Source organism: Canis lupus, chromosome 1 (genome assembly GCF_011100685.1).
Source record: "Canis lupus familiaris isolate Mischka breed German Shepherd chromosome 1, alternate assembly UU_Cfam_GSD_1.0, whole genome shotgun sequence".
Classification (NCBI taxonomy): domain Eukaryota; kingdom Metazoa; phylum Chordata; class Mammalia; order Carnivora; family Canidae; genus Canis; species Canis lupus.
The window spans coordinates 120,781,786-120,808,768 of record NC_049222.1 but is presented as its reverse complement, the minus strand read 5'-3'; the positions used below and the strand labels follow the sequence as shown (position 1 = coordinate 120,808,768).

General features: G+C 45.8%; 1 long non-coding RNA gene across 1 annotated transcript in view; it reads right to left on the bottom strand.

The window, feature by feature from the left end:
- Positions 1-14,605: 14,605 nt before the first annotated feature.
- LOC111098384 overlaps positions 14,606-26,983 on the bottom strand; it is a 49,348-nt gene continuing 36,970 nt past the window's right edge. Inside the window, exons 2-3 of the long non-coding RNA XR_005354812.1 lie at positions 16,003-16,048; positions 14,606-15,155 (exon numbers count right to left, since the gene is read on the bottom strand). This is a non-coding gene — a long non-coding RNA (uncharacterized LOC111098384). The remainder of the gene's footprint in view (positions 15,156-16,002; positions 16,049-26,983) is intronic.

Below are 26,983 nucleotides of genomic sequence, written 5' to 3'. Positions count from 1 at the left end.
TAAAGCAGACTGTAAAATAACACAACAAAGAGTTATAGCTAATATGCCAACAAAGGAGATAAAATAGAATCACAATACATAGTCAATTACTCTAAATGAAGGCAGAAAGAAGAGAGGAAAGTTAAGAACAGATGGGACTAATAGAAAACAATTATCAAGATGGTAAATTTAAACATGAATGTATTAATAATTACATTAATCATAAATGGCCTAAACACCCCAATTAGAAGACAGAGATTGTCAGAGTAGATTTAAAAAATGAAAGAATACCCAACTATATTCTGTCTCAAAGAACCGTACTTTAAATTTAAAGCCACAAGTGAGTTAAAGCTAAAGAATGGTCAGGGGAAATCAGAAAGTATTTTGAATTGAATGAGAATGAAAATACAGCATGTTGAAATTCGTGGGATACAACTATAGCAGTGCTTAGAGGGAAATTTATAGCATTAAATGTTTATACAGAAAAAAAGTAATATCTGAAATTAATTACTTAAGCTTCCACTCTAAGAAACTAGAAAAATAAAAGAACAAATTACACCCAAAGAAAACAGAAGAAATAAGTGCAGAAATCAACAAATTTGAAAACAGAACAATAATAGAGAAAATTAATGACACTAAACCCCATCCTTTGTAAGTACCAATAAAACCAATAAACCTCTCACCAGAGGTACTAAGAAAAAGAAAGAAAGGGAAAAAAACCACCTGTATCAGGAATGAGAGGGGACATCATTATAGACTGCAGAAATTCACGGGATAATAAAAAGTAATCTTCATATCATCTATGTCTGAAACCATTTATGTCGGAAACTATGTCAGTAGCTTAGATTCCTAGACCCCACCCTAACCACAATAAATAAGAATCTCAGAGTTAATATGTAAGGGAGGGAAGGCCAGAGTTTTGTCTTTTTGCAAACAATTCAGACGACTGATGCCAAGTAAAGCCCAAGGCTCATTGCCTAAGAGTAGTAGGGTCAGCTAGTCTCCACGCTTTATGACTTGGGAAGGTGAGGAAGGAAGCCATGTTCTACTGACTTGGATGAGAAATTTCAGTCTATACTCTCTGGAAACAACTATCCAGGCACTTAGTAAAAGGAGCAGCTGATGTGAGGAGCAAAGACACCCACAGTTGCAAGATTCCTTCCATTTTTTTCTTTATATGGTGTATATGCTAAGGGTTAAGTTCAAATAGATGGCTTCTTCCCATGTCCATATCCCAAAGGCCAGACTAAAACGAGCTGCAAAGCCACAATGACACATTCCAGTCATAACTGTCTACAGGATCTTTTCTGAGCTCTGCCCAATTTCTAGATCACTAGCTTTAACAACCCTCTTCCCTTCTACTTAGAGAAAAATGGAGAGCAAGGAAATAAGAGCAATTTTATGCTATGGGATAAATATGAAATCTACTTAATATTTTTTAGGACTTTATTTATTCATGAGAGACACAGAGAGAGAGAGAGGCGGAGACACAGGCAGAGGGAGAAGCAGGCTCCCTGCGGGAAGCCTGATGCGGGACTTGATCCCAGGACCCCGGGATCATGCCCTGAGCTGAAGGCAGATGTTCAACCACTGAGCCACCCTCCTGCTTAATATTTTCTTGTGTATAAATCACTCATGAATCTATTTGACTCTCATTTGTGACTGGTGATTTTCAAAACTCAGGAAACAATGATACACTAGCTATGATACCATCGTTGTAAGCTCACAAGAGCCAGATCCTGGACTCTCTGTTGGGCAGACTAGGATATTCTGTGATTATAACCCACTCCCCAAATGCTAGGGCTTCCCACTGGCCCAGGCAGGCCAGAGTGCTGGCAGGCTACAGCCTATTACATACTGTTTAAATAAAGATTTGCAAGGAAAATAAATTCACAGCAACATTCATTATTGATCATTCTCAAAACTGTCTGGAGAATTCCCCCAGAGGGCTTAAGAAAGAAATTAAACATTGTTTTCCTGAGTTGTTTCCTGCTGTTTTTCCACTTCATTGGTTTTGCTCCCATAATTGCGTGTGATCCTATAGCCACATAATGTTTTAATATTGCTGAATTATTTTGTACAAATTTGGGATCATATGTCAATATTTTGGGTGTGAAGAGCTGTAATAATATGATTTTATAATAATGATCAAGATAAGCATATATCTTTAGTGTCTTCTTTTTACCAGTATCTCTCAATTTTTAAATTCCTTTTAACTCGACCTACCGCTCCATCAAAATCTTCAAATAACAAAATCCAAATCTGTTTTCTATTTCTCATTTTGTGCGACCAGTGTTGACCACTGCCTTTTCTTTGAAGCTCTTCTCCCCTTTTGCTTTTCTTACCGTTGCTTTCTTCTGCTTTTCTTCCTACTTCTATGACTTCACAGGGCCTTATCACCATTTTCATGAGTTCTGAAAGTCAGATATTTCTTAAAGTTCTAATCAGAATTTCGTTATCTCATTCCAAATACTGTCCTGAGCCTTTCACCTCCTTTCATGGTTTAAAATATCATCAATGCATATATTTAGAATTTAGAACTTTGATGCAGGATTCCAGGTGCCATGTCCCCATATTACCCAGTTTATTTTTCTAGTGTTTTCTCCTATTACTCTCAAATATCTTATGTTCCAAACCGGCTGTTGTACTCATGTTCAGCCAATATTCCAGATGCTCTCTTATATCCATAGTTTTCACTTACTAGTCTTCCTGCCCAAAGTGCTTCAATGGATCATATCCAGCAGTATATTTCAAATGACAAATGACCCCATTATTCAAGGAAACTCAGAATGGCTCAACATAGGGAAATATAATATTACTATAATTTTGGATATCAAATATGATAGAGGAAACATCTTTGAGGAAAAGACATTTGATAAAATTTAAGTCATTCCCAATTTTTTAAATGCATAGAATACTAAAAGTAAAATGTTATTCCTTTAAATTTTTAAAACAAAATCCTATCTCCTATCTCAAACCAACCATCACCTACTATACATAATAATCAAATACTTGAACCATCCCTTTAAAGGTAAAATCTTCCCTTTAAAGGTAAAATCTTCAGAAAACTGCCCACTATCATCAGCATTATTTAACATTTTTTTCTGAAGCTCTATCCAAAGCAATATGATAAGAAAAAGATACACAAAATACAAATTTAGTAAAGGAGAAGAAAAAAGGATTATTATATACATATTTTATGATTGTCTCCCTAAAAAAACTATCTGAAAAATCTTCTATACTTAATAATAGATGTGAGATACTCAAATTTAAAAATTAAAAATTTATAACTTTTCTAAAGTAAAACAATGATCAGTTAGAAAATATAACCAAAAATATACACAAAATGACCAGAATTAGTCAGGGAAAAAAGAAAATTTAAGACACAAACTATAGACATTTAACTCCCACTTACTTAGATATAAAGATATTCATACTATGATTGCTTCTCCATTTATTTATTTATTTACAACATTATTACAATTTTTTTAATTAAAAATGCAGTAAATAGTCCAGGAGTTTCACAAATAGTTTTGCAATCAGAGGGTTTATTCTGATGGGACAATGCCAACTGTTTTAAGTTAAATGACAATTTTTTTAAGAGACAAAGTATTCATTTGGGATTACCCAAATAGAGCTAAACCTCTAAGCCACCAGGGCTGCCCTTTTCTACATTTTTTAATTTAAATTCAATTTGCCAACATATAGTATAACAGCCAGTGCTCATCCCATCAAGTGTCCTCCTCAGTGCCCGTCACCCAGTTACCCCATACCCCCCACTGACTACATGACAAATTTCAAACTAAGGAATTATATACTTTATTTACTTTATTTATATACTTTATTTATAATTTTAAAGAGTGAATTTATTATCTATTGACTGTATCTCCATAAAAATTTAAATTTAATTTATCTCCATAAAATTTTAAATAAAAAATTTAGAGAACTGACCACTCACCCTGACACAGGATTGTGCTGACCTTTATATGGTGTTTGAGTGTGTCTGTGTGGAAACACAGACATAGACACACAATGACACGTAAACCAAAACAACGCAGCTTCCAAACTCATTACTGAAGATCACGAGACCTTCAGCTTCCTTAGAACTTTCCATGGTGCCCAGTGGAATTCCACATCACTACACAACTTGTCCTGCATCTTGGTCACACATGATTACACTCCACACTCATTGGAATGGGGAGGTGCACATGAGTACCACTAATCTTTATCCTGGTATTGCATGATTTATGGTTTGTCTCATTTTGCAGACCAGGAAACATAGACTCTGAGAAGGGCCAGCCCCAGGGTCCAGAGCAAGAGCTCCTGGTTTTCTTCCCACAGTAAGGTCAGCCTGGAAAGTCTTCCTCATCCCACATGGCTCCAGGATGTGGCCCCCTCATCTCCTAGGAGTTGTCACGGTGAAAGAAAGGACTATAGTGCTCACATTTCTTGCCTTCTAGCAGGATTTACCAAAGATGCCTCAATGCTGAGATGCTGAGAATTACCTCAGCAGCCATCCAGCCTCTCCAAGTCCCACTGAACCAGAAACTCAAAGCAAGAAGGAGAACTTTTATTTTAAAGCCCCTTCACAGGTACTTCTGATGAGGCAAATTTGAGAAACACTTCATTGCTTCCTTTGATTCTCACAGCCACACCATTAACACTATCTCCCTAGAATCCATGATTTCCAAATCTCAATAGAAATCTGGGTAACAGAGAAATTAACAAAGTAATCTGGAGCATGGATTCAATTATCGGTGATTATTTGTGGGGAGTGAGGACCTGAGACACACCCTGAGGAGGACATCACCCAGGAGTGAATGATGTAAGATTCCTGAGAAATGAACTCAAAAAACAAAGACAAGCAAAAGTCAACAAGGTGACTTGGGGGTGGGGGTGGGTGCGAATCTAATTAACGATCTGAAACAGGCATTGGTCAGGGCTTAGGAAATGGCCACTTTGAAGGGGGAGAGAACTTCATTAACCCTTCTTCAGTGAATCAGTCATTTCTCATCTGGATGGGTATCCTTAGGAATAATCACACAGAAAAAAAAAATAAAATTAAAATAAATAAATAAATAAAATTTAAAAAAAAAATTTAAAAAAAGGATTAATCACACAGGTGTGCAGAAGCGAATTTCCAAGCCATCTAAAGCTGCAGTGTTGATGACAGCAGAAAGCTTCAAGCAATCCAGCTGTCCCACAGCAGAGGGTGAGGAGACTAAAAACCACTGAGTAAATTCATAGAAGAACACACTGTGGAACTATTTAAGAAGATGTGGATTTGTGTCCCTGTACTTGAAAAAAAAATGCACATAATGTAAAATTAAGTGAGAAAAGGTTGCAAACAACATTTACATGGGCCCTTTTTTGTTTTAAATAATTACATATATTTTAAATAATTACATATATTTTTGTTTTAAATAATTACATAATATAACATACATAATATAACATACATATCTATGTGTATACACACACACACACACACACTCACACACACACATAATTCATGGAAGCAAAGATTTCAGTGGGTGAATACCAAACTACTAATAATGGTAATAATGGCTGTCTTTTGGTTTCTTTCTTTCTTTCTTTCTTTCTTTCTTTCTTTCTTTCTTTTTTCCTTCTTTCTACCTTTCCTTCTACCTTTCTTTCTTTCCTTACTTCTTTCTTTCCTTCTGCTTTGCTTTGCTTTGATTTTTTGCCTCTCTGTATTTTTTAATGTTTCCAGGATTATTTTTTCAATTTAAACCATAAATATATGTGTATCATATGAGCTTCCCAGGACCTTCTGCAGCTCTTGGGAAAGGCCACGCTGACCAGCAGGCCTGCACGAGTGGAAGACAAAGATGCACAGCATCACTCTGAGCATTGGCCTGGGATGCTCCTGGTCTCCTCTCCAGCTTCTGCTCACAGAGAGGCGAGGCTGGCTCAGGCCCCGACGGTGACGCCTATGACGGCGACAGGGAGGTGTGCGGAGCCGGGCTCGGGCTGTGCCAGCTCTCGCTAATCCTCTGCAGTATGGTTCGCTGCTAATTTGTCATGGCACATATTTGCCTTATGTCTAATTAGCATCAAATTGCAAACTGCTATTTGCTAACAATTTGTTGCATCAATCTGCTTGAAAATCTATAGTTTGGAATTGGATTGCAACTTGCCCTGTCTATCAAAATTCTCGTTCACACATACACAAAATAACTTCCCCTTCCCGCCAAAAACGTCGCAATGTTTGTAGTGGCACAAAAGGAGAGCGATGTGGGTTTTTTCTTTTCTTTTTTTTTCGCAAAGGGAGAAGTATAACCATGGGGTATTTCCATTTGAATGTCCGGGCTTTGATTGTCCTTGTCCTGGGAACACAGCTGGATGGTGCTCACACCCAGAGAGAGTGCTGGTCCAGGCCTCTCTTCGAGACTTTTCAGAAAAATCAAGACACATAAAAAGACCAGAAATCCAGTCTTCAATCCCAGAAGTAGGACTCCCCCCTTCCAGGTCAAGCTATGCAAGGACAATTCTCAAACCCATGCCTTCAATCAATCTTGCTGAGGTATGCAGTGTCCCCTGGCAGCATTTCCCATGCATTCACCCATCTCATGCCATCCAAGGAAGCCAGGGTTAATATTTTCTTTATTTACAAATGGTGGAACTGAGGCTGAGAAGATGAATGTCATGTGTGGAACAGGTGCCAGAGCAGGAACTGAAAGCCAGCCAGCAACATTTTATGGCCTAGTTGACCTTCTAAATACCAAAAATAGGTAGTGGGATAATGATGATAATGATAAAAATCGTATAATGAAATATGAATGAAAAAATAATGAAATAAAAAGGAAATATATTTAAGTATCACATCTCACTCGATAGTTCAGCCTTGTAAGAGCAAAACATCTAGTTGGCTATTTGACATTTTGGTTTGGAAACTTGCCCCATGACAGATTGAGGAGTCAGGCCTTCAGACTCTCCTTGTGGTCTTAAAAGCCACTCCTGGTGGTCCAGTTAGAATGAAGAACTGTAATCTCCATACTGGCAGGAGAGATTATTTCTGTGGAGTCCAAGGAGAGTCAAGAGTGACATTGGGGTGGAGATCTCCTTCTTCCCTGGTTGCCAGATGGAGAGAAATAGAAATTCCCAGCACAGCCAAGCAGCTGCTCCATTGCAGGGCACAAGCAAGATAGTTGGGACCTCCTTTTTTTTTTTTTTTTAAGATTTTATTTATTTATAACAGACAGAGAGAGAGAGGCAGAGACACAGGCAGAGGGAGAAGCAGGCTCCATGCAGGGAGCCCGACGTGGGACTCGATCCCAGGTCTCCAGGATCCGGCCCCGGGGTGGAGGCCACGCTAAACTGCTGAGCCACCGGGGCTGCCCAGTTGGGACCTCCTTATCCCAGGATGCAGTTTCCTAAAAATGCTCCCTTGGTTAGAATTCCTTAGTCTCAGGAGTGACTCAGGGGTGAGAGGCTCTTCCAGTGTGTTTCCCCTGTTTTTCTTAGCATCCCTGAACAACCCTTGCTTTGGAAAAACAAAACAAAACAAAACTCCATGCTACATGGCATGAACATTCCTCAAAAAATTAAAAATAGAGCCACCATACAATCCAGCAATTCCACTCCGGGGTATACAGCCAAAGGAAGTGAAAATAGGACCTCAAGGAGGTACGAGCACCCCTATTCACTGCAGCATTGTTCACAGTAGCTAAGATGTGGAAACAACTTAAGTGTCTGTCCACTGATGGATGGATAAGAAGAGGTGGTACATGCATATACATACAATGGGATATTATTCAGCCATAAAAAAGAAGGGAAATCTTCTTATTTGCTACAACATGCAAGGACCTGGAGGGCATTATGCTAAGTGAGGTAAGTCAGACAGAGAAAGACAAATACTACATGACCTCACTTACATGTAGAATCTAACAAAGCAGAACGCAGAGAAACAGAGAGTAAAGTGGTGGTTGCCAGAGGCTGGGGGAAGGGTGTGGGGAATGGGGAGATGTTGGTCAGAGGGTCCAAACTTCCAGATATAAGATTAACAATTCCAGGGAGCTGGGGTGCCTGGGTGGCTCAGTCAGTTAAGCATCCAACTCTTGGTTTCGGCTCAGGTCATGATCTCAGGGTTGTGAGATCAAGCCCTCCATTGGGCTCCATGCTCAGAGGGAAGTCTGCTTGAGATTCTTGCCCTCTGTCCCTCTCCTGCCCTCACTCTCTCAAATAAATAAATAAATATTTTAAAATTAACAACTCTGAGAAGCTAAAATACAATATGGCGATTATAGCTAATAATACTGTATTATATACTTGACAGTTGCTAAGAGAGTAGATCTTTAACATTCTCACCACAAAGAAGAAATGGCGATTATGCAATGGGATAGAGGTGTTAGCTGATGCTATGGTGGTCATCATTCTGCAACATGTGAGTGTATCAAATCAACACGCTACACCTTAGACACTTACATGATGTTATATGTCAATTACATCTCAATAAAGCCCTCTTTGCTGATATTTTAAATAACAATACAAGTCATTCTTACTATTATTATAGTCAAAGCCTCTAGTTTGTAGCTTTTTCTTGGAATTGCTAGGGATGGAGATAAAATATCATCTCAGAGATCTTCAGAGAAGGAGCTAGAGAAATAACAATGATCTCTATAAGCTGACGAAATAGGTCCCTCTTTACTCCCATGAATACAGTCAAGAGTAATTATTTTGGTGTGAAAGACTGATGTTCCTTCAACAAATGCTCATAAAGCACCTTCCAAGGTGCCATGACCTATCATAGGTGTTGGGATGGGAGCGGAACCAGGTGACCCCAGCCACGGCAGAGCAAAAGGAAGTGACTACTCACGGGAATGAGCCAAGTTCTTGGCAAAACAGCCTAGTGAACAAACATTGGTCTGCATCAGACAAACAGAGAAGGCTTCCCATACAAAAATGCCCTGAGTGGAACAGGAGGAATAGGATCTGGGATGAGAGGACCCTTCCAGGCAGAGGGAGGAACAGGTGCAAAGGCCCAGAGATGAGTATGTACTTGGACTCTTCTGAGAAACCGGAGCATTGCAAGCGACAGAGGTCAGCCCCTGGGCCTTGGCCTTCGCCATTTGGGAGCCTCTTCCAAAAACCAGAGTCTTGGGATGCCTACAGAGCAAGTCCTTTCCCATTCTTCCTTGAGAATAAATTTGCCACCATTTCTCCCTTGGGCTCGTTGAAGGAGCTAGGCAAAGGGAAGGAAAATTCTGAGCTGATTTATTCAGACACAGAAGCAAGTTAAGAAGCTTTCTTTCTTCACATGTGCTCTTGGAATGACTCTTCCACTCAGTAAGACTTTAAATGACTGCCCCATGACAGGATCTGAGTAGAAATGATGCTACCACCTACTGCATAGATATACATTTTTCTCTATTTGACTGGAAGAAGGCCAAACACCGCATTGATCTGCAACCAACCCAGAAGTACACTGGGGAAGTAAATGGAAAGGTGCCCAGGAAAAACAAATAATCCCTAAACAATGGCCTCTAAAAGGAAGAAGGACATGTACTCTAAAGAACTGTGCTCAGGGATTGTGTTCAAGTCGACTCAGATAAGCCTTGGAGCATCCACCACTACATACAAACACACGTGTTCCAGATCTAAAAGAAAAGGCAGGGAATTTGGGGGTCACCGAGGAGTAGTGACTAGGAGGGCAGCAAGACCGTGAGGACAAGTCCATCTGGAGGCCAAGGACAGTAGTCTGCCCAGGATGCAAGGGCCACTCTCACTCACCATGCCATGTAAGGTCCATACCAGGTAAAGTGCTTCCTCATCAACACAGCAGGAAGAGTGGTACAAGCCATCCACCAAGCCCAAGACGTGGCCCCATGGGGCAAGGTGGCATCAGGGAAGGCAAAGCCATTGTGTGAACTAATGAAAGCCTGAACAAGCTCTTAGGATTCAGTTTAAGTCAGATATCAGAACAAAAGAGCTCCTTAGAAGCCAGGGGTACAAGTCTTCTGATTCCCCCACTAGTCTGTAGAATCTATGGTAGAGGCCCCACGTCCCATCAACCCCACTCCCTGGGTGAAGTGGATACACTTTCCCTACCTGTGCATCCTCCTTCCAGGTAAACAAAAGCCCAAGATCTGAAGCAACAATAGGTGTTTTCCTGCCACCTATTGTCCTTAGGAGACGGTGGCTTTAATGGAAGAGACAAACTCAACCGTGGATATGCAGTGATCCCACTAGAGTCTCCTCCACATCAGTCTGTGGGAGCCACCCCGGATCTCTATACCCTACGGCAGGCCACTCTCACATCTCCCCCTGCCTGTGCCACACACTGTCTTTCACTTTTCTCAGTAGCTCAGAGACATGTCTGGAACTTCCACAAGGCTCCTGTCAAAATGTCGGGCTGCTAACTATTAAACTTTATTCTGATGTCTTGCTTTTCGGGAATAATTACTCTGTACCTAAAATGTTGGCCTGTTTACTGCTTGTGCAAAAAGATGACAATAAAATCAATGTTGCACAATTCCCCAAAGTCCATCAAAGTCTTTCACAATGTTAATGGATCGGTGGGGCTAAGAGGTGTGAGCTCATGCTGGCCTGAGCGGATGCCCGGCTCCAGCGAGGGAATGTTCTTTCTTTTATTGGCCTGATCACCCTGTCTGACAAATTCATTCATTCTGAAAAGCTGGCTCAGACCCTGGGGTGAGAGCAGGGGTGGGATGGGGACAGAAGTGGTGATTGCAGATTGACAAGTACATGATATCACAAGCCTGTGAGCTGGCAGGCACTTACAGGGACTCGAGCATCCACCACTCCAATTCCATTATCCAGAGACAAGGACACAGATCCAGAGAGGGGGAGTGATCCACCCAAGGCTCTACAGCCAAAGAGCCGTGAAGTCAGACCCAGAAGCGGGTTCCTACTCTGAAATTACATCCACCATTCTGCTCTCAGAGTGGAATCATTTTTTCTTTTTCGTCTTGTGGCATTCCCTCTTAGAACATAGACATGGCTCAGTCCATTAGGCATCCAACCTTGGTTTCAGCTCAGGTCATGATCTCAGGGTCTTGAGTTTGAGCCCCACATCAGACTGCATGCTCTGGAGGGTGCTTGAGATTCTCTCTCTCTCCCTCTCCCTCTGCTCTTCTCCTGCTCGCATTCTCTCTATATATCTCTCTCAAATAAATAAAATTAAAAAAAAAAAAACATGGTCACGGACATGTCTAGAGCAACATGACCCCTATGGCCAAGAGGGCAGGCTCTACTATGGCTCCTTGTCATGCAGGTTAATAAGGTTCAAGCAAGGCTTCCATGCTCAGAGATGTTTCAGGGAGGCTCTAAAACTTCCCCTTGTTTGCAGTGTGTGCTGGTAGATCAAAGGTTATAAGAAGTCTTTCAATCAACATCACATCCAGGGGCACCTGGGTTGAGCATCTGCCTTAGACTCAGGGCATGAGCCCGGGTCCTGGGATCGAGTCCTACATCGGGTTGCCCAAAGGGAGCCTGCTTCTCCCTCTGCCTGTGTCCCTGTCTCTCTCTCTCTCTCTCTGTCTCTCATGAATAAATAAATAAAATCTTTTTAAAAATTAAAAAAAATAAACAGCATGTCTAGAGTGTCCGTGAGTATGGCACTTTGGTGAGGGGAGAGGTGCAGAGTATGGGTTGGAGAACTCATCTCAGTGAGCACTGCACATTCACTCGTCACCGCATCGTACTTGGTTGGGATGGTGATGGCTGTGGAGCTGCAGGAACCGGTGTGGGAAAGGCTCTGTGGAACTAAGTCAGGTGAGGACAAGGAGAAGGAGGAGAGTGATGCTAATAGACCTCACTGAGTCATTCAAGGCCCCCGTGGGGGCCGGGGCAGTTGGAGCGGTCTTATCCTAACGTGTGGATGGGGCAGGAGTGGGCTACATGAAAGAAAGCCAGGAGCAGGGACATGGAGTGGAGAGAGACACGGCACAAGCTGTGATGGAGCAGTCCCCCCCGTCCATCCAGTGTAGGGTCACATGTGACCATGAGGCATCCAGGGACAGTGGAAGGCAGGGGCTGGGCCACAGGGCATTTGGAAGGACCAGCACTTCCCTGGGACTGATGCCTCAAATGGATGCAAGGTCCCCCAGTACTGGGGTGTTGAACAATTTTTGAAGGGAAAACTTCACGTGGCTTGCTGAAATCTGTCATGAAGCCTGCTTCCTAGATTCCCTTCTCTTTTACTCAGAAAAACTCAATTGAATCAGGGAGGCATGATTCCCCGTTAGAGAAATCATTTCTCCTTTCCTCTGGTGGGTTAGATTTGTTTAGGTGTTCACTGATCCTATACTTGATTAATCACCCCTGCTGCCTTTTCCCAGCTCCCCGGTGGGGCCGTGGAAGTTGCTGGGCTCCAGAAAGTCATAAGGGTACATTAGTCCCATGGCCATGTGGGGACCCGCTGCACCTTGGACCACCACGCCACCATTTCCCATTTGAATTTCTCCAAAGCTCCCTGGTAAGAACAAACCTGTCCCAAATACTTGTTGCGGACTCCTCTGTGAACATAGCCCCACCACCACCACCCATATACTCAGCCGCACTTGAACTAAACCCTCCCGCCTGCCCTCCTCCAGTGGAACTGGATGAAGGAGACTCTCCGGGGGAAGCAGGGAGAGAGAGCCCACCAGGACCAACAAGAAGAGGTGGGAGCCTTGAGTAAGATGGTGAAAATTGAGTCCAAGACATTAGGAATGAGGGATGGGATGGAGAAGTAGAAAGAGGAGAGGGAAATGCATATTTAGTGAGGGAGAGAGAGAGAAGCTTTCCATTGCTCCTGCAGTGGGTCCCAGCTCCGGGCATCCATCACCAGGTGCCTGATGGAGAAACTCTGTCCCCTTACCTATGACCAGCGGCGATGTTTTTTCAACGATTCCACAGGAGTCAAAAACCCAACAAAGCGCATCGCGGGCGCTGTAAAGGGAGCATGCTGCTCGTGTCTGTGACCACTGTATGCAAAGCTTGGCATTAGTCACAGCCAGGCCGGCTGTGACAGGCCTGAAGTGAGGGAGATTAATGCGAGGCTGGGGCACTTTATTATTGTCATTCTGTTCTTTCAGACTCTGCCTCTGACTTTCAATTTTGCTCCAGAATTAATTGTCTGCTCCCTACAGTATGACTGATGGAGAAGGATACGCGTAGCCCAGGCACCTGGCTCTGGCCTTGACAGTCTAAGGCCCGGCGCGGGATGTATTGTACGCGGTCAAAGCAGGGGACAGACGGGCATCTCGCAAAGAATTGGCCTGCGCCACACCTGCCTTCAATCAGATGTGACCAAAGACCATCCTTTGCTAAGAATTACCTTTGCTTGTAGAGTACCTAAAAACATGCCCATGCTCTTGTTAAGGACTCACCCTGGAGCCCAGAGCTCAGTTGGTTGGTGGAGTCTTTCCCAGCCCTGCGGTTCTCTGATTTTCTTCCTGTTTCTGGGCAATAAATTCGAAGTGCAGCCTCCCAGGTCCCAGCCTTCCCAGATGTGAGCATGTTTGCGAGCACATTACATACAGGGTCTCTGACAATAGGAAGGCAGTGTTGGCACCAGTTTCCAGTTGAGTTAAATATTCACCTCTTTTCTCGTTACCCCACATCATCATCCCTCTTTTCAAAAAAAAAAAAATTATTTATATATTTTATTACACATTTAAACCAAAATGTCTCTCTCAATATAAAATCCTGAAAGAAGTCTCCAACCAAATAGCCATGTTCTCTGCTGTTGAAGGATTTGAGAGCCCAAGGCGGGCTTGTTGAGCCGAGAAGTGAATGGATGAATTCATGCAAAGTGGTGATCCTAAGCGAATGAAACATAGAGAGGCATATTTTGTTTTCATAAATAAATAAAAAACCCTCGGAGTCATTTTTCAAGCCAAGTTCAGACACTAGCCATTGTTCTAGACCAGCAAGCCACATTCCCACTGCAGATGTGTTCATGGAAAGTTCAGTGCGATTCTTCTTTTTTTTTATGTTAAAAAAAAAGAGATATTTACAGGCTTTACAAGGAGGAAGGGAAGTCATCGTGGAATATATTCACAACATTCACCTCCATGCTCTGGTCTGGATGTGTGTGGTTGGGACTGATTTTCGACCTGAGGATTACACGTGGCCGTTATGATGCATGAGATGTGTGAGTTTTTCTGGCCCTTCCCAAATAAAGTTTTATTGAAGGGGCATCCAGTATTTCCGAGGCACCTCTTCCTCTACACTGGATCCGATTGGCACCTGACAGGAGGGAAAACCAGCCAATAAGGGAAAGGCAAGTGTCGATGAGCCGAGAAACGTTTTAAAGCCTGGTTTTCTGTAGAACCTTCAGGAGTTCCTCCTAAATACGCCGCCTGACTATAACCTGCAATAAATTATTACAGCTTTAACTCATCTGGTACTTTCATACGATTACGGTATTATGTTAAAGGGTACAGAAATATATAATATGCTCAACTGTCTCCACAGTTGATACCAGAGGGGAAATTACCACCACTCAGTGAAGAAGATCCAACCTCATTACATTAATGATTTATCACAATGGGAAAATGTGAAAAGTAACTAGTTGCTTTTATGAAAAGAGGCAGCTTTTCCCACTGGCAACTCCTGCAGGCTCTCGGAGAAGAAGGATTTAGAAGGAACTCCAGACGGTCACGCTCTCCCACCCCCTTGCGGATCTCCCTCTGCAACCCGAAGGAGAAGGTGTGCGGGCAAACGTTGGAATATCCTTCAAACTTGACATTAAGTATTCAAATGTTACTTAAGCAAAGTGTGAGCAATTAAATTAATCAATCTTCCCAGCCATGTACAGAACAGATGTTCAATAAATCCTCTTTGCTTACAGTGAGGGGGGAGAGTCCACTTTTAACTGTCCTTCAGCGATGACACTGTTCAGGCGTCCTCCGCCAGCCTCCTGGGCCACCGGCAGGCACTTCTGCTGCACTTTCCTTTATTATAAATAACAACAGGCCACCTGGCCTACCTGCGCTACCTGGGAGCCGCAAGTTTAATGATCCTTCCGACGCCAGGCTCTACTCTCTCCTGATCCCGGGTAATGGGGCTGATGGGAAAGGCGACAGAGTGACGGCTGGCAGTGACGGATGACTTCTGGCCATCTTGTGCTGCTGACAAGCGGTGAATATGGGCCAGTGTTGCAGAAAGGTCACGATCAAAGTATTTGCTTGACTTTCAAAGTTTCTCTGCAAAAACAGGCAAACAAGCCAAAACCATGGAGACTTCCAACAAGGGGGAAAGCACCAGTCTCGTTCTGGGGGTGAGGGGGGGTGGGGGGGCTGGGGACAGCTTGGTCTCAGCTTGGTCTCAGCACTAGAAGATAAAGAAAAGAAATGAGTGGCCTCAATCAGAAGCTGTGGCTTCCGTGGGAATAGGAAGCCAGACACTGGGGAGCAGGAGCCCTGCGTTCTAGGCGTGAGTGGTTCCCAATGAGTAACTTCACCCCTGGGCTTCTAGGGGCAGAGAGGGGAGCCGCTCAGTATGTGATTCGGCCTCCAACCCTCAGGTGGCCATCCTGAGTCTCCCTGCCACCCTACCGCATCACCCCAACCCCATCGGTCCTCTCGACCTGCTGCCCAGGTTGCCGATCTGCAATTCATCGAAAAGCTCCACCCTCGGATGTGCCAGCTCCCCAAGACGGCCAGACCCGACCTGCCCACCGTGGCCTCCCTAGCTAAATCCCTTGTCCTATAGGGGAGCGTGGGAAAGCACTGGGCCCCAGGCCCACAGTGCCACTCCCTGCCCCAGCCTCAAGCCCCTGACCACGACCCGCCACAGTCCACGAGGCCACTGACATTCAGAAGTGGCGGTTACAACGCCTGCCCTACAGATATATAACTTCAACCTTTTGAAGGCTGCCTTTCCATATATGGACTTTATCCACATTTTAATGAGGCTTTAAAATCTCCAAGATTAAGCTGGTATTTTATGTAGAACTGCCTGCTTTTTATGATATCCTGACATGTTGTACAACATTTGGCGACTATATTGATCCTTATAAATTCAGCATCTATATATATTCATGAAAAGTACCTTTTCTCCCCATTCGGGCCACGAGATGATCCAGACACACATTTCCCTGAGTGGAGACAATAAAACCGCAATTGTCATGGTTTTGAGCGTACACAATGTTTCAGTGTTTTCAAATTAAACCCCTTTTACCATCTGCTTGCAAAGTCCTCAGTGAGGAAATGACAGTGTCTTTCCAGGTATCGGATGGTGTAAATGCCCCTGTTTCTCCTTCAGGTGAGCCTGTGATAAATCCTGCGGGGCCCAGAGAGGGCTTCCTCCCGCGTGGGACATTATACATCTTCATGCCCTCATGTTTGCCCGACCACAGAGACCAGCCTCCCCGAGTTCCCCTGTGCCATTTCACGCTTTTAATCTGAAACAAATGATGGCAGGGGGGAGAAAAAGCATTATCACCTTGGCGAAGCATCAGGAGTATAAAAAAATAAAAAATAAAAAAAGAAGAAGAAGAAGAAGAAGGAGAAGGAGAAGAAAGGGACTATGGGCAAATTCATCTTGAGCTGCTACAATCAATCTCTCACCTAAAGAAATACACAATAACTAGGCGGGAAAGAGCCAAGATTTATGACTTAGAAACATCTACACTGACCAGCATATACCTAGTCTTCTTGGCTCCCTCCCTACCCGAATGGCTCTCTCTAACAGTTACAATGATAAACTGTCTCTCCCTACTGTTTTACAAGTACATTAGCTTTATTTAATGAGATCTCAGAGTAATTTAACAGATGTATATAGGACATAAGACTAGGAAAACTCTTGCTACTTGGGTACTTTTGCCAAGGTATTCTAGGACGGCTAATCTGAGGTGTAGCTTTATGTTCTTTGCAAAAGTATTATTCAAATTTTCGGGAGGCTTTTAAAAATGATTTTTAATAGAAATATTATATGATGATCGACGAGCGAGCCACCTGCCCATGCACTTGCATTCAGCCCATCCAAAGCCAGGATAAATGGGCTTTCAGAAATCACGGGGACTCACTTACATAGTGAACTGTCATGAAGAATGTCACTGTCAGAAATTAATAAATCTGTAAAAAAAAAGTCTCCCGTTCACTCACCTCCCAGAAGCAGTAGGGACACCCGGGTATGAGGAAAGGAGAGAGGGCGGGCACAGGGAGAAAGAGGAGGACCTCCCTGAGGGAGACGGGAGGCTCGGCCAATGTCACACGCTCCCGCAGAGGAGGGGACCCAGGCTGGTGTGGTGTAGGTGTCCCTGCCGCCTCGTCCCTGCGTGCTTGCCAGGCCCGCCTCCCCCCCACACGCTTCCTGGCCAGCCTCCCTCTTCCTTCCTTGACATCTTGTACCATGCAGGGCTCTGGTTGCTGCTAAGGGAGAAATGGCAATGGTATTCACTTTTTAAAAATTGCTTTAATAAACTACCAATTAATAAGCGAGACAAGGAAGCCAGGGGAAATTACCTGATCGTGCTTGAAATAAAATTAAAGGGGGAGGGGAACTTTTTTCCTCCTCATTTTTCCAAAAGCGCGGGGATCCTGCTCTCACACACCAGGGTTGCGATACTCAGAACCAAACCCTCCGAGACAAAAATCCATACAGCATGGCACCACACACTCATCTCAGCGTCAAGTCATCCTCACTTTCAAAGTGGAGTATTTGGTTTGCTCCGTGATTATAAAAAAATAAAAAAATACATTGAGAAAACAGAACAACAACAACAAAAAAAGGCAACTTAAAACTTCACTTAATGGCCATACCGGTTCTAATTGTGCTTGTGGCTTTTTTCTTTTAAAAACATGGTTTTCTCCATGATTATAAAAAAAAAAAAATACATTGAGAAAACAGAACAAAAAAAAAAAAAAGGCAACTTAAAACTTCACTTAATGGCCATACCAGTTCTAATTGTGCTTGTGGCTTTTTTCTTTTAAAAACATGGTTTTCTCTATGATTATAAAAAAAAAAAATACATTGAGAAAACAGAACAACAACAACAACAAAAAAAGGCAACTTAAAACTTCACTTAATGGCCATACCAGTTCTAATTAATTGTGCTTGTGGCTTTTTTCTTTTAAAAACATTGAACTAACTTAAAAAAAAATAAAAATAAAAAAATAAAAAAATAAAAACATTGAACTATCGGTTGCCTTTTATTGAAACATTTTATGTTTTTTAATCCTTTCAATTCTTTGTAGGTCTAGTTGATATTTACCATTCTGCAGAAGTGTTCCATGCCCCTGTCCCAGAAGCCTGGTACAGTCCCTCACAGATGGAGTCCCCGGGAGAGCGCTCTCACATGGGGTCAATTCTGAGCGCACAACACATAACGGCAGGTGGGTATGGATTAAAGCATGTGCCACGTGTGTCTCCATTCAAGGCAAACACATGCAGCATTCTCCATAATATAATTTTTTTTTTTACCGTGCTAATGGCTCCTTATGAATAACTTAAGAAATCCAATGTGGTCTTTTTAAAATACAGCTTTCATGGTGAGCAAAAAAATTTTGCTCAAACGAAAGGTTCTGGAACTTAGTGGTCACCCTACGAAAACGCAATGGGAAATCACAACACCCCAGCTCACTCTGGGGGTGCAGGGCTTGCAAAGGAAGGGGAAGAAGGAGAGATGGAGGGACAAGCTGACAAGTTGAGGGGGCGGAGCCTACCAATCGGGCAAGAACAAATCTGTTGCATGAAATTTCATTTCTTGAGAGCTATACATCAAGTCGGATTTGTTTAATGAGGTTGGCACCAGAAAGATGTATAGAACATGTCAGACACCCGGTACCAATGCGTAGTGGGGGAGAGATAACATCTCAGGCTCTGACCACTCACTTCGTCTTCCAGCCAGCTTCTCTATCTGGTGGCTCCTTGGGGAATAATAAATGAGAGGACAGAAGGAACAAGGAGCCAAATAATGAAAAACACACACACAAAAAGAAAAATTATAACATCGGGGAGCAAAGTAGAGCCAGATTTACTGACCTCACAACTACATAATCAAGAGAAAGTTATCACTGAAGAAACTTTTCCTAAGCGGCGTGATCTTAAATAAAACAGGGAGTCCTGTGAAATTTACAGCACTTTTAAGATATGCAAATTGAATGCAAGGTATAGACATAAGGGTAATTAATTGTAAATCTAAGAATAATGTTTCTTTGTCAGGCTGTCTCCATGTTGTGGAATACATTCTAATGTGCCTTAACTTGGAATATTTTTTTTTTTAAAAAGGCTGATCTAATTATAAGATGTTCAGAATTTCAAAATACTACTTATTCTTACCATTTAATTTAGCGGCTGTAACGTTTAATAACAGAATTCACCGATTGTGTGAAAAATATTTTAATCTTTTGCCACGAGAGCGCTGGGCTTCCAAGTCCAGGCCGCCGGGGTCCGTGTGCAGAGAGGACGCCACCTGGAGAACCTTCTGCCCCGGGTCCCGACGCGGTGTTGGGTTTGGATGATCCGAGCCACCCAGTTACCTCGGTGCCTCTCCTCACCCTTTGGCTCATGCTGCCGGCTCTCGTGGTGATTTCTCTGGGATGTTGGGAACAATGCGGCTGATTCGCATGCTTCACATTTAGCTTTCTCCTTCTGCCTGCGGATGAAAACCTCTGACATCCCTTTAATGCAAGTGGTGGGCACATCCTGCGAATCGCAGTCCTCCCTTATCCACAGGGGATGCATTCCAAGACCTCCTGAAACCACAGATAATACTGAAGCCTGGTATATTATGTGGTTTGGTTTCGTTCTGTTCCTATCCTTTCATATCTTTTTTTTTTTTTTAAATCTTTTTTATTTTTATTTTTTTTTTAAAGATTTTATTTATTTATTCATAGAGACACAGCTAGAGAGAGAGAGGCAGAGACACAGGCAGAGGGAGAAGCAGGCTCCATGCACCGGGAGCCCGACGTGGGATTCGATCCCGGGTCTCCAGGATCGCGCCCTGGGCCAAAGGCAGGCGCCAAACCGCTGCGCCACCCAGGGATCCCTATCCTTTCATATCTATGATAAAGTTTAACGTCGATGTTCGGCACAGTAAGAGATCAACAACAATAACAATAAAATAGAGCAAGTATAACAATATACTATAATAAAAGTTATCTGAGCGTGGTCTCCCTCTCTCTGTCTCTCAAAATATCTCATCGTACTGTGCTCGCCCTTCTCGTGATGATGTGACGTGGGCTGAGATGCAGAGACGTGAGCGATGTAGGCGTCATGACTTGGCATTAGGTTCTCTGACCTTGCGGGGACACTCGAGGTTGGATCATCTGCTTCCAGACTGCAGTTGACTGCAGGTGACTGATGCCACAGGAGGTGAAGCCGTGGATTCAGGGGGAAGGGGGGGGTGCTGCTGTGTGATGGGTCCCTAGAAACTCCGAAGTGTGAAGGCGGGAGGAGGAGTTTTCAGATCGAGGGAATCTGACACGTGGCTCTCATCAAGAAAGTTCTGCATCAAGATGCCCTTGGAGAGACCCGGGAAGGAGGGGCAGGGGGAGCTTCCACGTGGTGAGGAGAGGTGAGGGCTGGAGGGAAAGCAGCCCGGTCCTCTGATGAACCCCAAGCATCCAGCTCAGAGGAGTGACTACTATACGGAGGGGATGTGGTTGCCTCGTCCTCTGAGGTTAAAGACAGATAAACTCTCTGGAATCCCATCTCCTGTCCCTCGGGAAACAGCTGATCAAGAACGGACCAGGCAAGGGCAGATAGTCCGGGTGGTAGCAAGGTATGGATGGAACTGGCCCAAAGAAGAACACCATGAAAGGTGGAACTGGGCTCCTGGGCTCCAGACTGGAGCATTCTCGATCTAGAGCTCTGCACTTGGCGGCCAGCGGGCCCTACTGCCAGGACAATGCTCACTCCTGCCTCTCCTCTCGCTTTGCTCGCTGTTCTTTATTTGTTGTTGTTTTTAAAGATTTTATTTATTTATTCATGAGAGACACAGAGAGAGAGAGAGGCAGAGACGCAGGCAGAGGGAGAAGCAGGCTCCCTGCAGTGAGTCCAATACGGGACTCGATCCCAGGACTCTGGGATCACACCCTGAGCCAAAGGCAGATGCTCAGTCACTTTCCTCATGCCTTCTCTGGCTTCTTGTCTTCTGTTCAACCTAAAAAAGAAAAGAAAGGAAAAAAAGAAAAGAAAAGAAAGAAAAGAAAAGAAAAAAGAAAAGAAGAGAAGAGAAGTAGAGGAGAGGAGGGGAGGGGAGGGGAGGGGCGGAGGGGAGAGGAGAGGAGAGGAGAGGAAAGTAGAGGAGAGTAGAGGAGAGGAAAGGAAGGAAAGGAAAGGAAAGGAAAGGAAAGGAAAGGAAAGGAAAGGAAAGGAAAGGAAAGGAAAGGAAAGGAAAGGAAAGGAAAAAGGAAAGGAAAGGAGATGCTCCCCAAAGCTCTGTCCAGGGCCTTCTCCTTCTCCTTTCTCTCTCCTCTCATCACCATTCATGCAGCCCCAGAACACTCAACAACAGTGCACCGGGGACTCCTGAGTTGAAATTTCCAGCCCAGACCTTCGAGACATAGACTGCTTACAGCTTCAATGTCTACTCCTGATGACCAGGCTACATCCCTGGTGGTGCTCCCCTGCCTGGAACACTTGCCCTCCCCCCCCCAGATGATTCATTCTCAGGCCTTGGGTCAAGGCTCAGTCTTGAGTTTTCTCTAATCACCCTATCGCGCAGCCGATGCCTCTCTCGTTTCTTTGTCTCATGTTCCCCTACTTACTTCTGAAAACCATAACAATATATATTCATTTAAATCTGCATTTTCTGCTATCTGTGTGATCCACTAGGAGGGGCTGGGGGTAGGCAGGGCTCGGGGAGGACGTAGGATCTGTCTGCCACTCCTCTGCTCGTCCCGCTGCCTCTGGCCTTTTGTGTGCCAAGAGCGAGCTCTCAGTGGGTAACTGGTGAACCACGCATGGTCTGTGCTTGCACCAGGGGGGGTCACAGACATTCTGCAGCAGATCCCACGTCACCCTGTGCAGATTGCTTATCCGCGCACCTTGCGTTCACCTCTGGCCACCTGGGCTGAGCCACGCGATGGACCAGAGAGGGACCGTGTGTGTAGCAAGGGCCTTGCAACGTAAGCCATCTGAGGCTTGGGTTAAGGGACTAAGAATACTGAGCCTGGAGAAGATGGCTAAGTAGTATTATAGCAATTATTCGACAGAGAGTCTGGAAGAAGGAGGATTTCAATTGCCACGTACAACTGCAGGGAGCTCACTTTGGCTGTGCGAGTACAGGGGCAGTGTGGGGTGGTGGAAGGAGCCCGGCGGGCCCCAGAGAAAAACGGCCCTGGGCTCAACCTCAGCCCCACTGGCTCCCTGGTGGGATGTTGGGCAATGACTCCAGTTGGCTGTGACTCGGCCCAATTCCTCGTTGAAAGCATTTAGCAACATGTGTGCAAAGTCCGTAGCCTTCAGATGTTAAAGAGAGAAGATAGACATCCCCCAAAGTCTTATCCTTGTGGCAACAGTGAGATTCCATCAAGATTCATTGATGAATCTAATATAATAGTCAAGAATCTAATCTAATCTAGTCAATCTAACAGTCAAGAATTTCTTGACTATTAATTCCTCAGCAGCTCATGCCGTAACTCGAGGCTCTGGCACGGTTGAACCATTCCCTGCCCCACCCCCTCAGGTATGTTTGGGATTCATCAAGGGGCTATCTTCCCTGTCCTGAAGGATCATCCGCCTGCCGCTGTTGGCCTTGGTCACGTTGAGTCCACTTAGCCCCAGGTACTTCCAATAAATGGAGGTCACCCCAGACATTCATCCCGGTTGCTGGAGTTCTCAATATTCATGCTCTAGAACAGCTCTTAGAAGGCCCAGGATCAACGTTTCCTTCCCCCAAAAACACCATTAAGAAAATTAAGGACAAGCCAAAGCCTTGGGGAAAATAAGCACAGTACACATATCTGACAAAGCGCTTGAATCCATAATACGTAAAGAATTCTGACAAGTCAATAATAAGTTTTTAAAAATCCAAGGATCTAAGGTACGAAATGAGCAAAAGACCTGAATAGATACCTCCCACACACACACACAAAGAGAAACAGAAACGGGCCACATGCGCATGAAAAGATGTTCATCGCCGGTCATCAGGGGAACGCAAAATAAACCCACAGGGCGGTACCATCTATACCTTGCATAATGGCTAAAATCGAAGACACGGGAGACCCCAAATGTGAACCAGGACACAGGGCGATTATAAGGCATACCTGGCCCGTGGGGATGCAACACGGAACCATCACATTGAAAATCTGCCATAGGGGATCCCTGGGTGGCGCAGCAGTTTGGCGCCTGCCTTTGGCCCAGGGCGCGATCCTGGAGACCCGGGATCGAATCCCACATCGGGCTCCCGGTGCATGGAGCCTGCCTCTCCCTCTGCCTGTGTCTCTGCCTCTCTCTCTCTCTGTGACTATCATAAATAAATAAAAATTAAAAAAAAAAGATTTAAAAAAAAAAAAAGAAAATCTGCCATAAAGTCAAACACACACAATCTGACCCAGAAAATCCCACTCCTCGTGATTTCTTTATTTTTAATTGTTCAACCAAAAGACATATACACAAATATTCAAAGCAGCATTAATCCCATGATACCCCAAAACCGGAAACGACTCCGCGTCCACCAACTCAGGAATGAAGAAAGCGCGTTGTTTTACAGTGATACAACGAGAAACCGTCCAGAAACTCAAAAAAAAATTTTTTTTTAATGTAACTACAGATAATGTTCAACAATGGAAGAACCCCAAAGATGTCATCACGTTGGGTCGACCCCAAGAGGATGGAGCCTGTCCCCTTTATGCGAGGAGCTAAAGCAGGTGAAAGCAAGAGACCGCGACAGACCCTATGCCAGCGGGCGGCTTGGCGAGGAGGGGCCGGGCCCTTCGAGTTGGATGTGGTCTGACTCCAGAAGCGGGGGGGGGGGCTTCCTGGATGCCGACACTGGTCAAAACCCGCCAACCCCTACGCTTAAAGTCTGTGCCTGTTACTCCATCTAAATCCATTTTAATAAAGTTGAGTAAAATAAATGGGGGGGGCAAGAAAAAAATGAACCGAACACCCCTCCGCACCTTGGATCATGAGCGGTCTGGAAAGGGGTGCCCGGGGATATCCTGGGACCCAAAGTATTGGGCGCCCGGCAGAGGATGCCTGTAAGGTCACGTGTGTGACCCTGTTGTCCCCCAGGTGCCCCCAGGCTCCCAAGTAGGCGGGTGTACTTCGGCCCCCTCTGTAACTCAAGGCCCAAGAAAATCAGTTCATGCAAAGAGAAAACGGAGCAAGGAGCATCCTGCCAAGTACCCTCAAGAGGCAGCGACCCAGACTGGCTGTAAGGTCACTCCCCTCCCTTGGTACCGATCCCCCAGGAAGAACCACAAAGAGCAAGAAGGCCCGGACCTGCCTGTGTGCGGGGCCCCGACGGCTCCCTGCAGCGGAGCCCACAGAGGCCCAGAGCACCGGCTCCCAGCTCAGCAAGTCTTGGCTGCACCGCCCTATTAGCCGCGTGACCTCGAGCGAGCTCCTTAACCTCTCTGCGCCTCGGCTAACCCATCCCCAGGACAGGTAGGGTCCCCCCCCAACCCCTGGGAGGCATAAAGGGCTTCCAACCTCACCAACTTTAGCACATCTGTTAAAGGGAACACAGGGGGGATCCCTGGGTGGCTCAGCAGTTTAGCGCCTGCCTTTGGCCCAGGGCGTGATCCTGGAGTCCTGGGGTCGAGTCCCACGTCGGGCTCCCTGCATGGAGCCTGCTTCTCCCTCTGCCTGGGTCTCTGCCTCTCTCTCTGTGTGTCTCATGAATCAATAAAATCTTAAAAAAAAAAAAATTAACGCAGCCCATCACGTGATGGGGTGAGCCCTGGGTGCTACTCTATATGTCGGCCAATTGAATATGAATAAAAACAAATAATAATAAAAATAATGAATAAAAAATAATGAATAAAAAATAATAACAATAACAAATAAAAAATAAAGTGAGCTCAGGAACGTTAGGTAGCACTGTCACCCCGACAGAGAAGTCGGGGATTGGGAGGGAGGCGGAGGGCTAGTGAGAAAGAGAGAGGGGATCGACTACGGAGAGGAAGACGCAGCTGAGGGTGCAAGGGAGGCCTGAGACAAAGAGGGAGGCGCAGGAGAAGAAAGGACCTGCATTCGGGGTCCTGCGGCTGCCCCCCCGCGCTCCCCCCGCCGCCGAGCATCCCTGGGACGTGGTTATTTAGAGGGCGCCGGGATAATACAGTGGGAGACAGGTCTGCCGTGGAACTCGCACAATTTATCACCCAGGGAAGAGCCACTAATCTTTTGAGGAAACAAGGTATTCACAGTTATTTAAGGCTAATATTTATGCATCGCCACACGTTGTGAGCACAGCCCAATCCCCGTCCTCCGCGGCCCAGATCCGGGAAGGTCTTGAGCGGCGGCCTTCCATATTTTAAGCCCCTTCGAGAAGCCTGGCCCAGTGGCCTGGCCCAGCTGTGTTAGCAACTGCATCTGCACAGCGCTGTGCGCATCCACGGCGCTAAGGCCAAGGGCAGGCCCTCCCCAGCTGGCGGACCTGGGGGGACGGCCTGGCGTGGGCTTCCGACGGCCAAGGCCCAGGCCACGGCGGCGCTCTGCAGCGTGGAATCGATTATTCAAGCTCCGAGGCTTCTGGGCGTGCATAGACTCGGGCCCGGCAGCCCGGCTGGTCGGCTTCAAAAGTCTGCACCTCGGGAGGTGCGGGGAACAAAGAAAAATGTGGGTGCGGAGGGGGGGTGACTGCCAGCGGCCACTAGGAAGAGCCCTGGCCCCTGGGCATCCCACCGAGGACCCGACTTACCGACCGTGAGCCCGGCGGCTTCCCAGAAGAAGCGGTTTCTTTGCAGCTTAGGGGTGTTAAGAGGACAAGGTGAGCTGCTGCAACCCTTTCCGGATGGAATTGGAGATGCCGACCTGGCTCCCCGAGCCCAGTGCTCAGGGGTCCCCCCGACCGCCCCCAGCCCTCCCTCCCCTCCCCTCACCTGCTCCTGCAGCTCCACTGCCCCAGGTTCGGATTGTCTGCCCTGTGGCTCATGCTGGAAGCACCCAGAGGCCCAGGCCCTCCTCTGAGTCACCCTCGTAGCATAAGCCACGTGGAGGGGCGCTGGGAAGTGGCTCGCCAGGGGGTTTGGGCAGGGGCAGTGGGGAGGCTGCCCTGGTCCTTCCAGAGCCTGGCCACATACTACAGTCACCTGTGGAGGTCTCCAGGAACCAGGGGCAGTGGGTCCTCCAGGCACCAAGGGCAGTGGATCCCCAGGGACCAGGGGCAGGCGGATGAAGTTTTGCGTGCAGGAGGTATGTTAGGGACGGCTCCTGGCAAGCGACACGTGGGACAGGGGGAACGGAAAGAGGAGCGGGCCTCGGGAGGAGCAGGCGGGCCTCGCGGGCCAGCCATGCCAGGAGGACTCTTTACAGGGCTCTGCAGCTAGCACGGCCCTTCAGCGCTGTCCAATTGTGGTCCACGCTGGGGGACGACGTGACCCTGAGTAAGTCACCTGTCTGCAGCTGAGGCGACCCCTGAAGGGAGGGACAGCTGAAGGCCACCTGCCAGAGATGCTCCCAGCAGGTGAGGCCACACTCCACTGAGGGGAAAAGTGGGGGAACACATCCCAGTGTCCAGCACAGCCCCTGATGCCAACACGGTGACACTTCTCCTCGCCTGCTATCGCCTTGGCACAGGGAACCCAAGGTGTCTGGGCAGCACTTACAGCTTATCCTTGCCCTGTCTGGTGGCAAACCCAGAGCTGTGGGGACACACTCTCCCCCGGTGGGTTAATAGGAGTGATGGCAGCCAGGATACTCCGGATACTACCCCAGGGCTCCTGGGTCCATGACTTTTTATTATGTAGGAGGCACATATAATCATCTATGGGGATGAAGCATCAAAGAAACATCTTTGAATCCAAGTATGTTTCACATCCCGGAGGGAGGTTGGTGATGGGTCACAAATTGTCACCTCTGTGCCGGTCAGTGACTTAGCTGTGCCTCTGACAAGCCATGTTAACAGACTGTTAGGCCA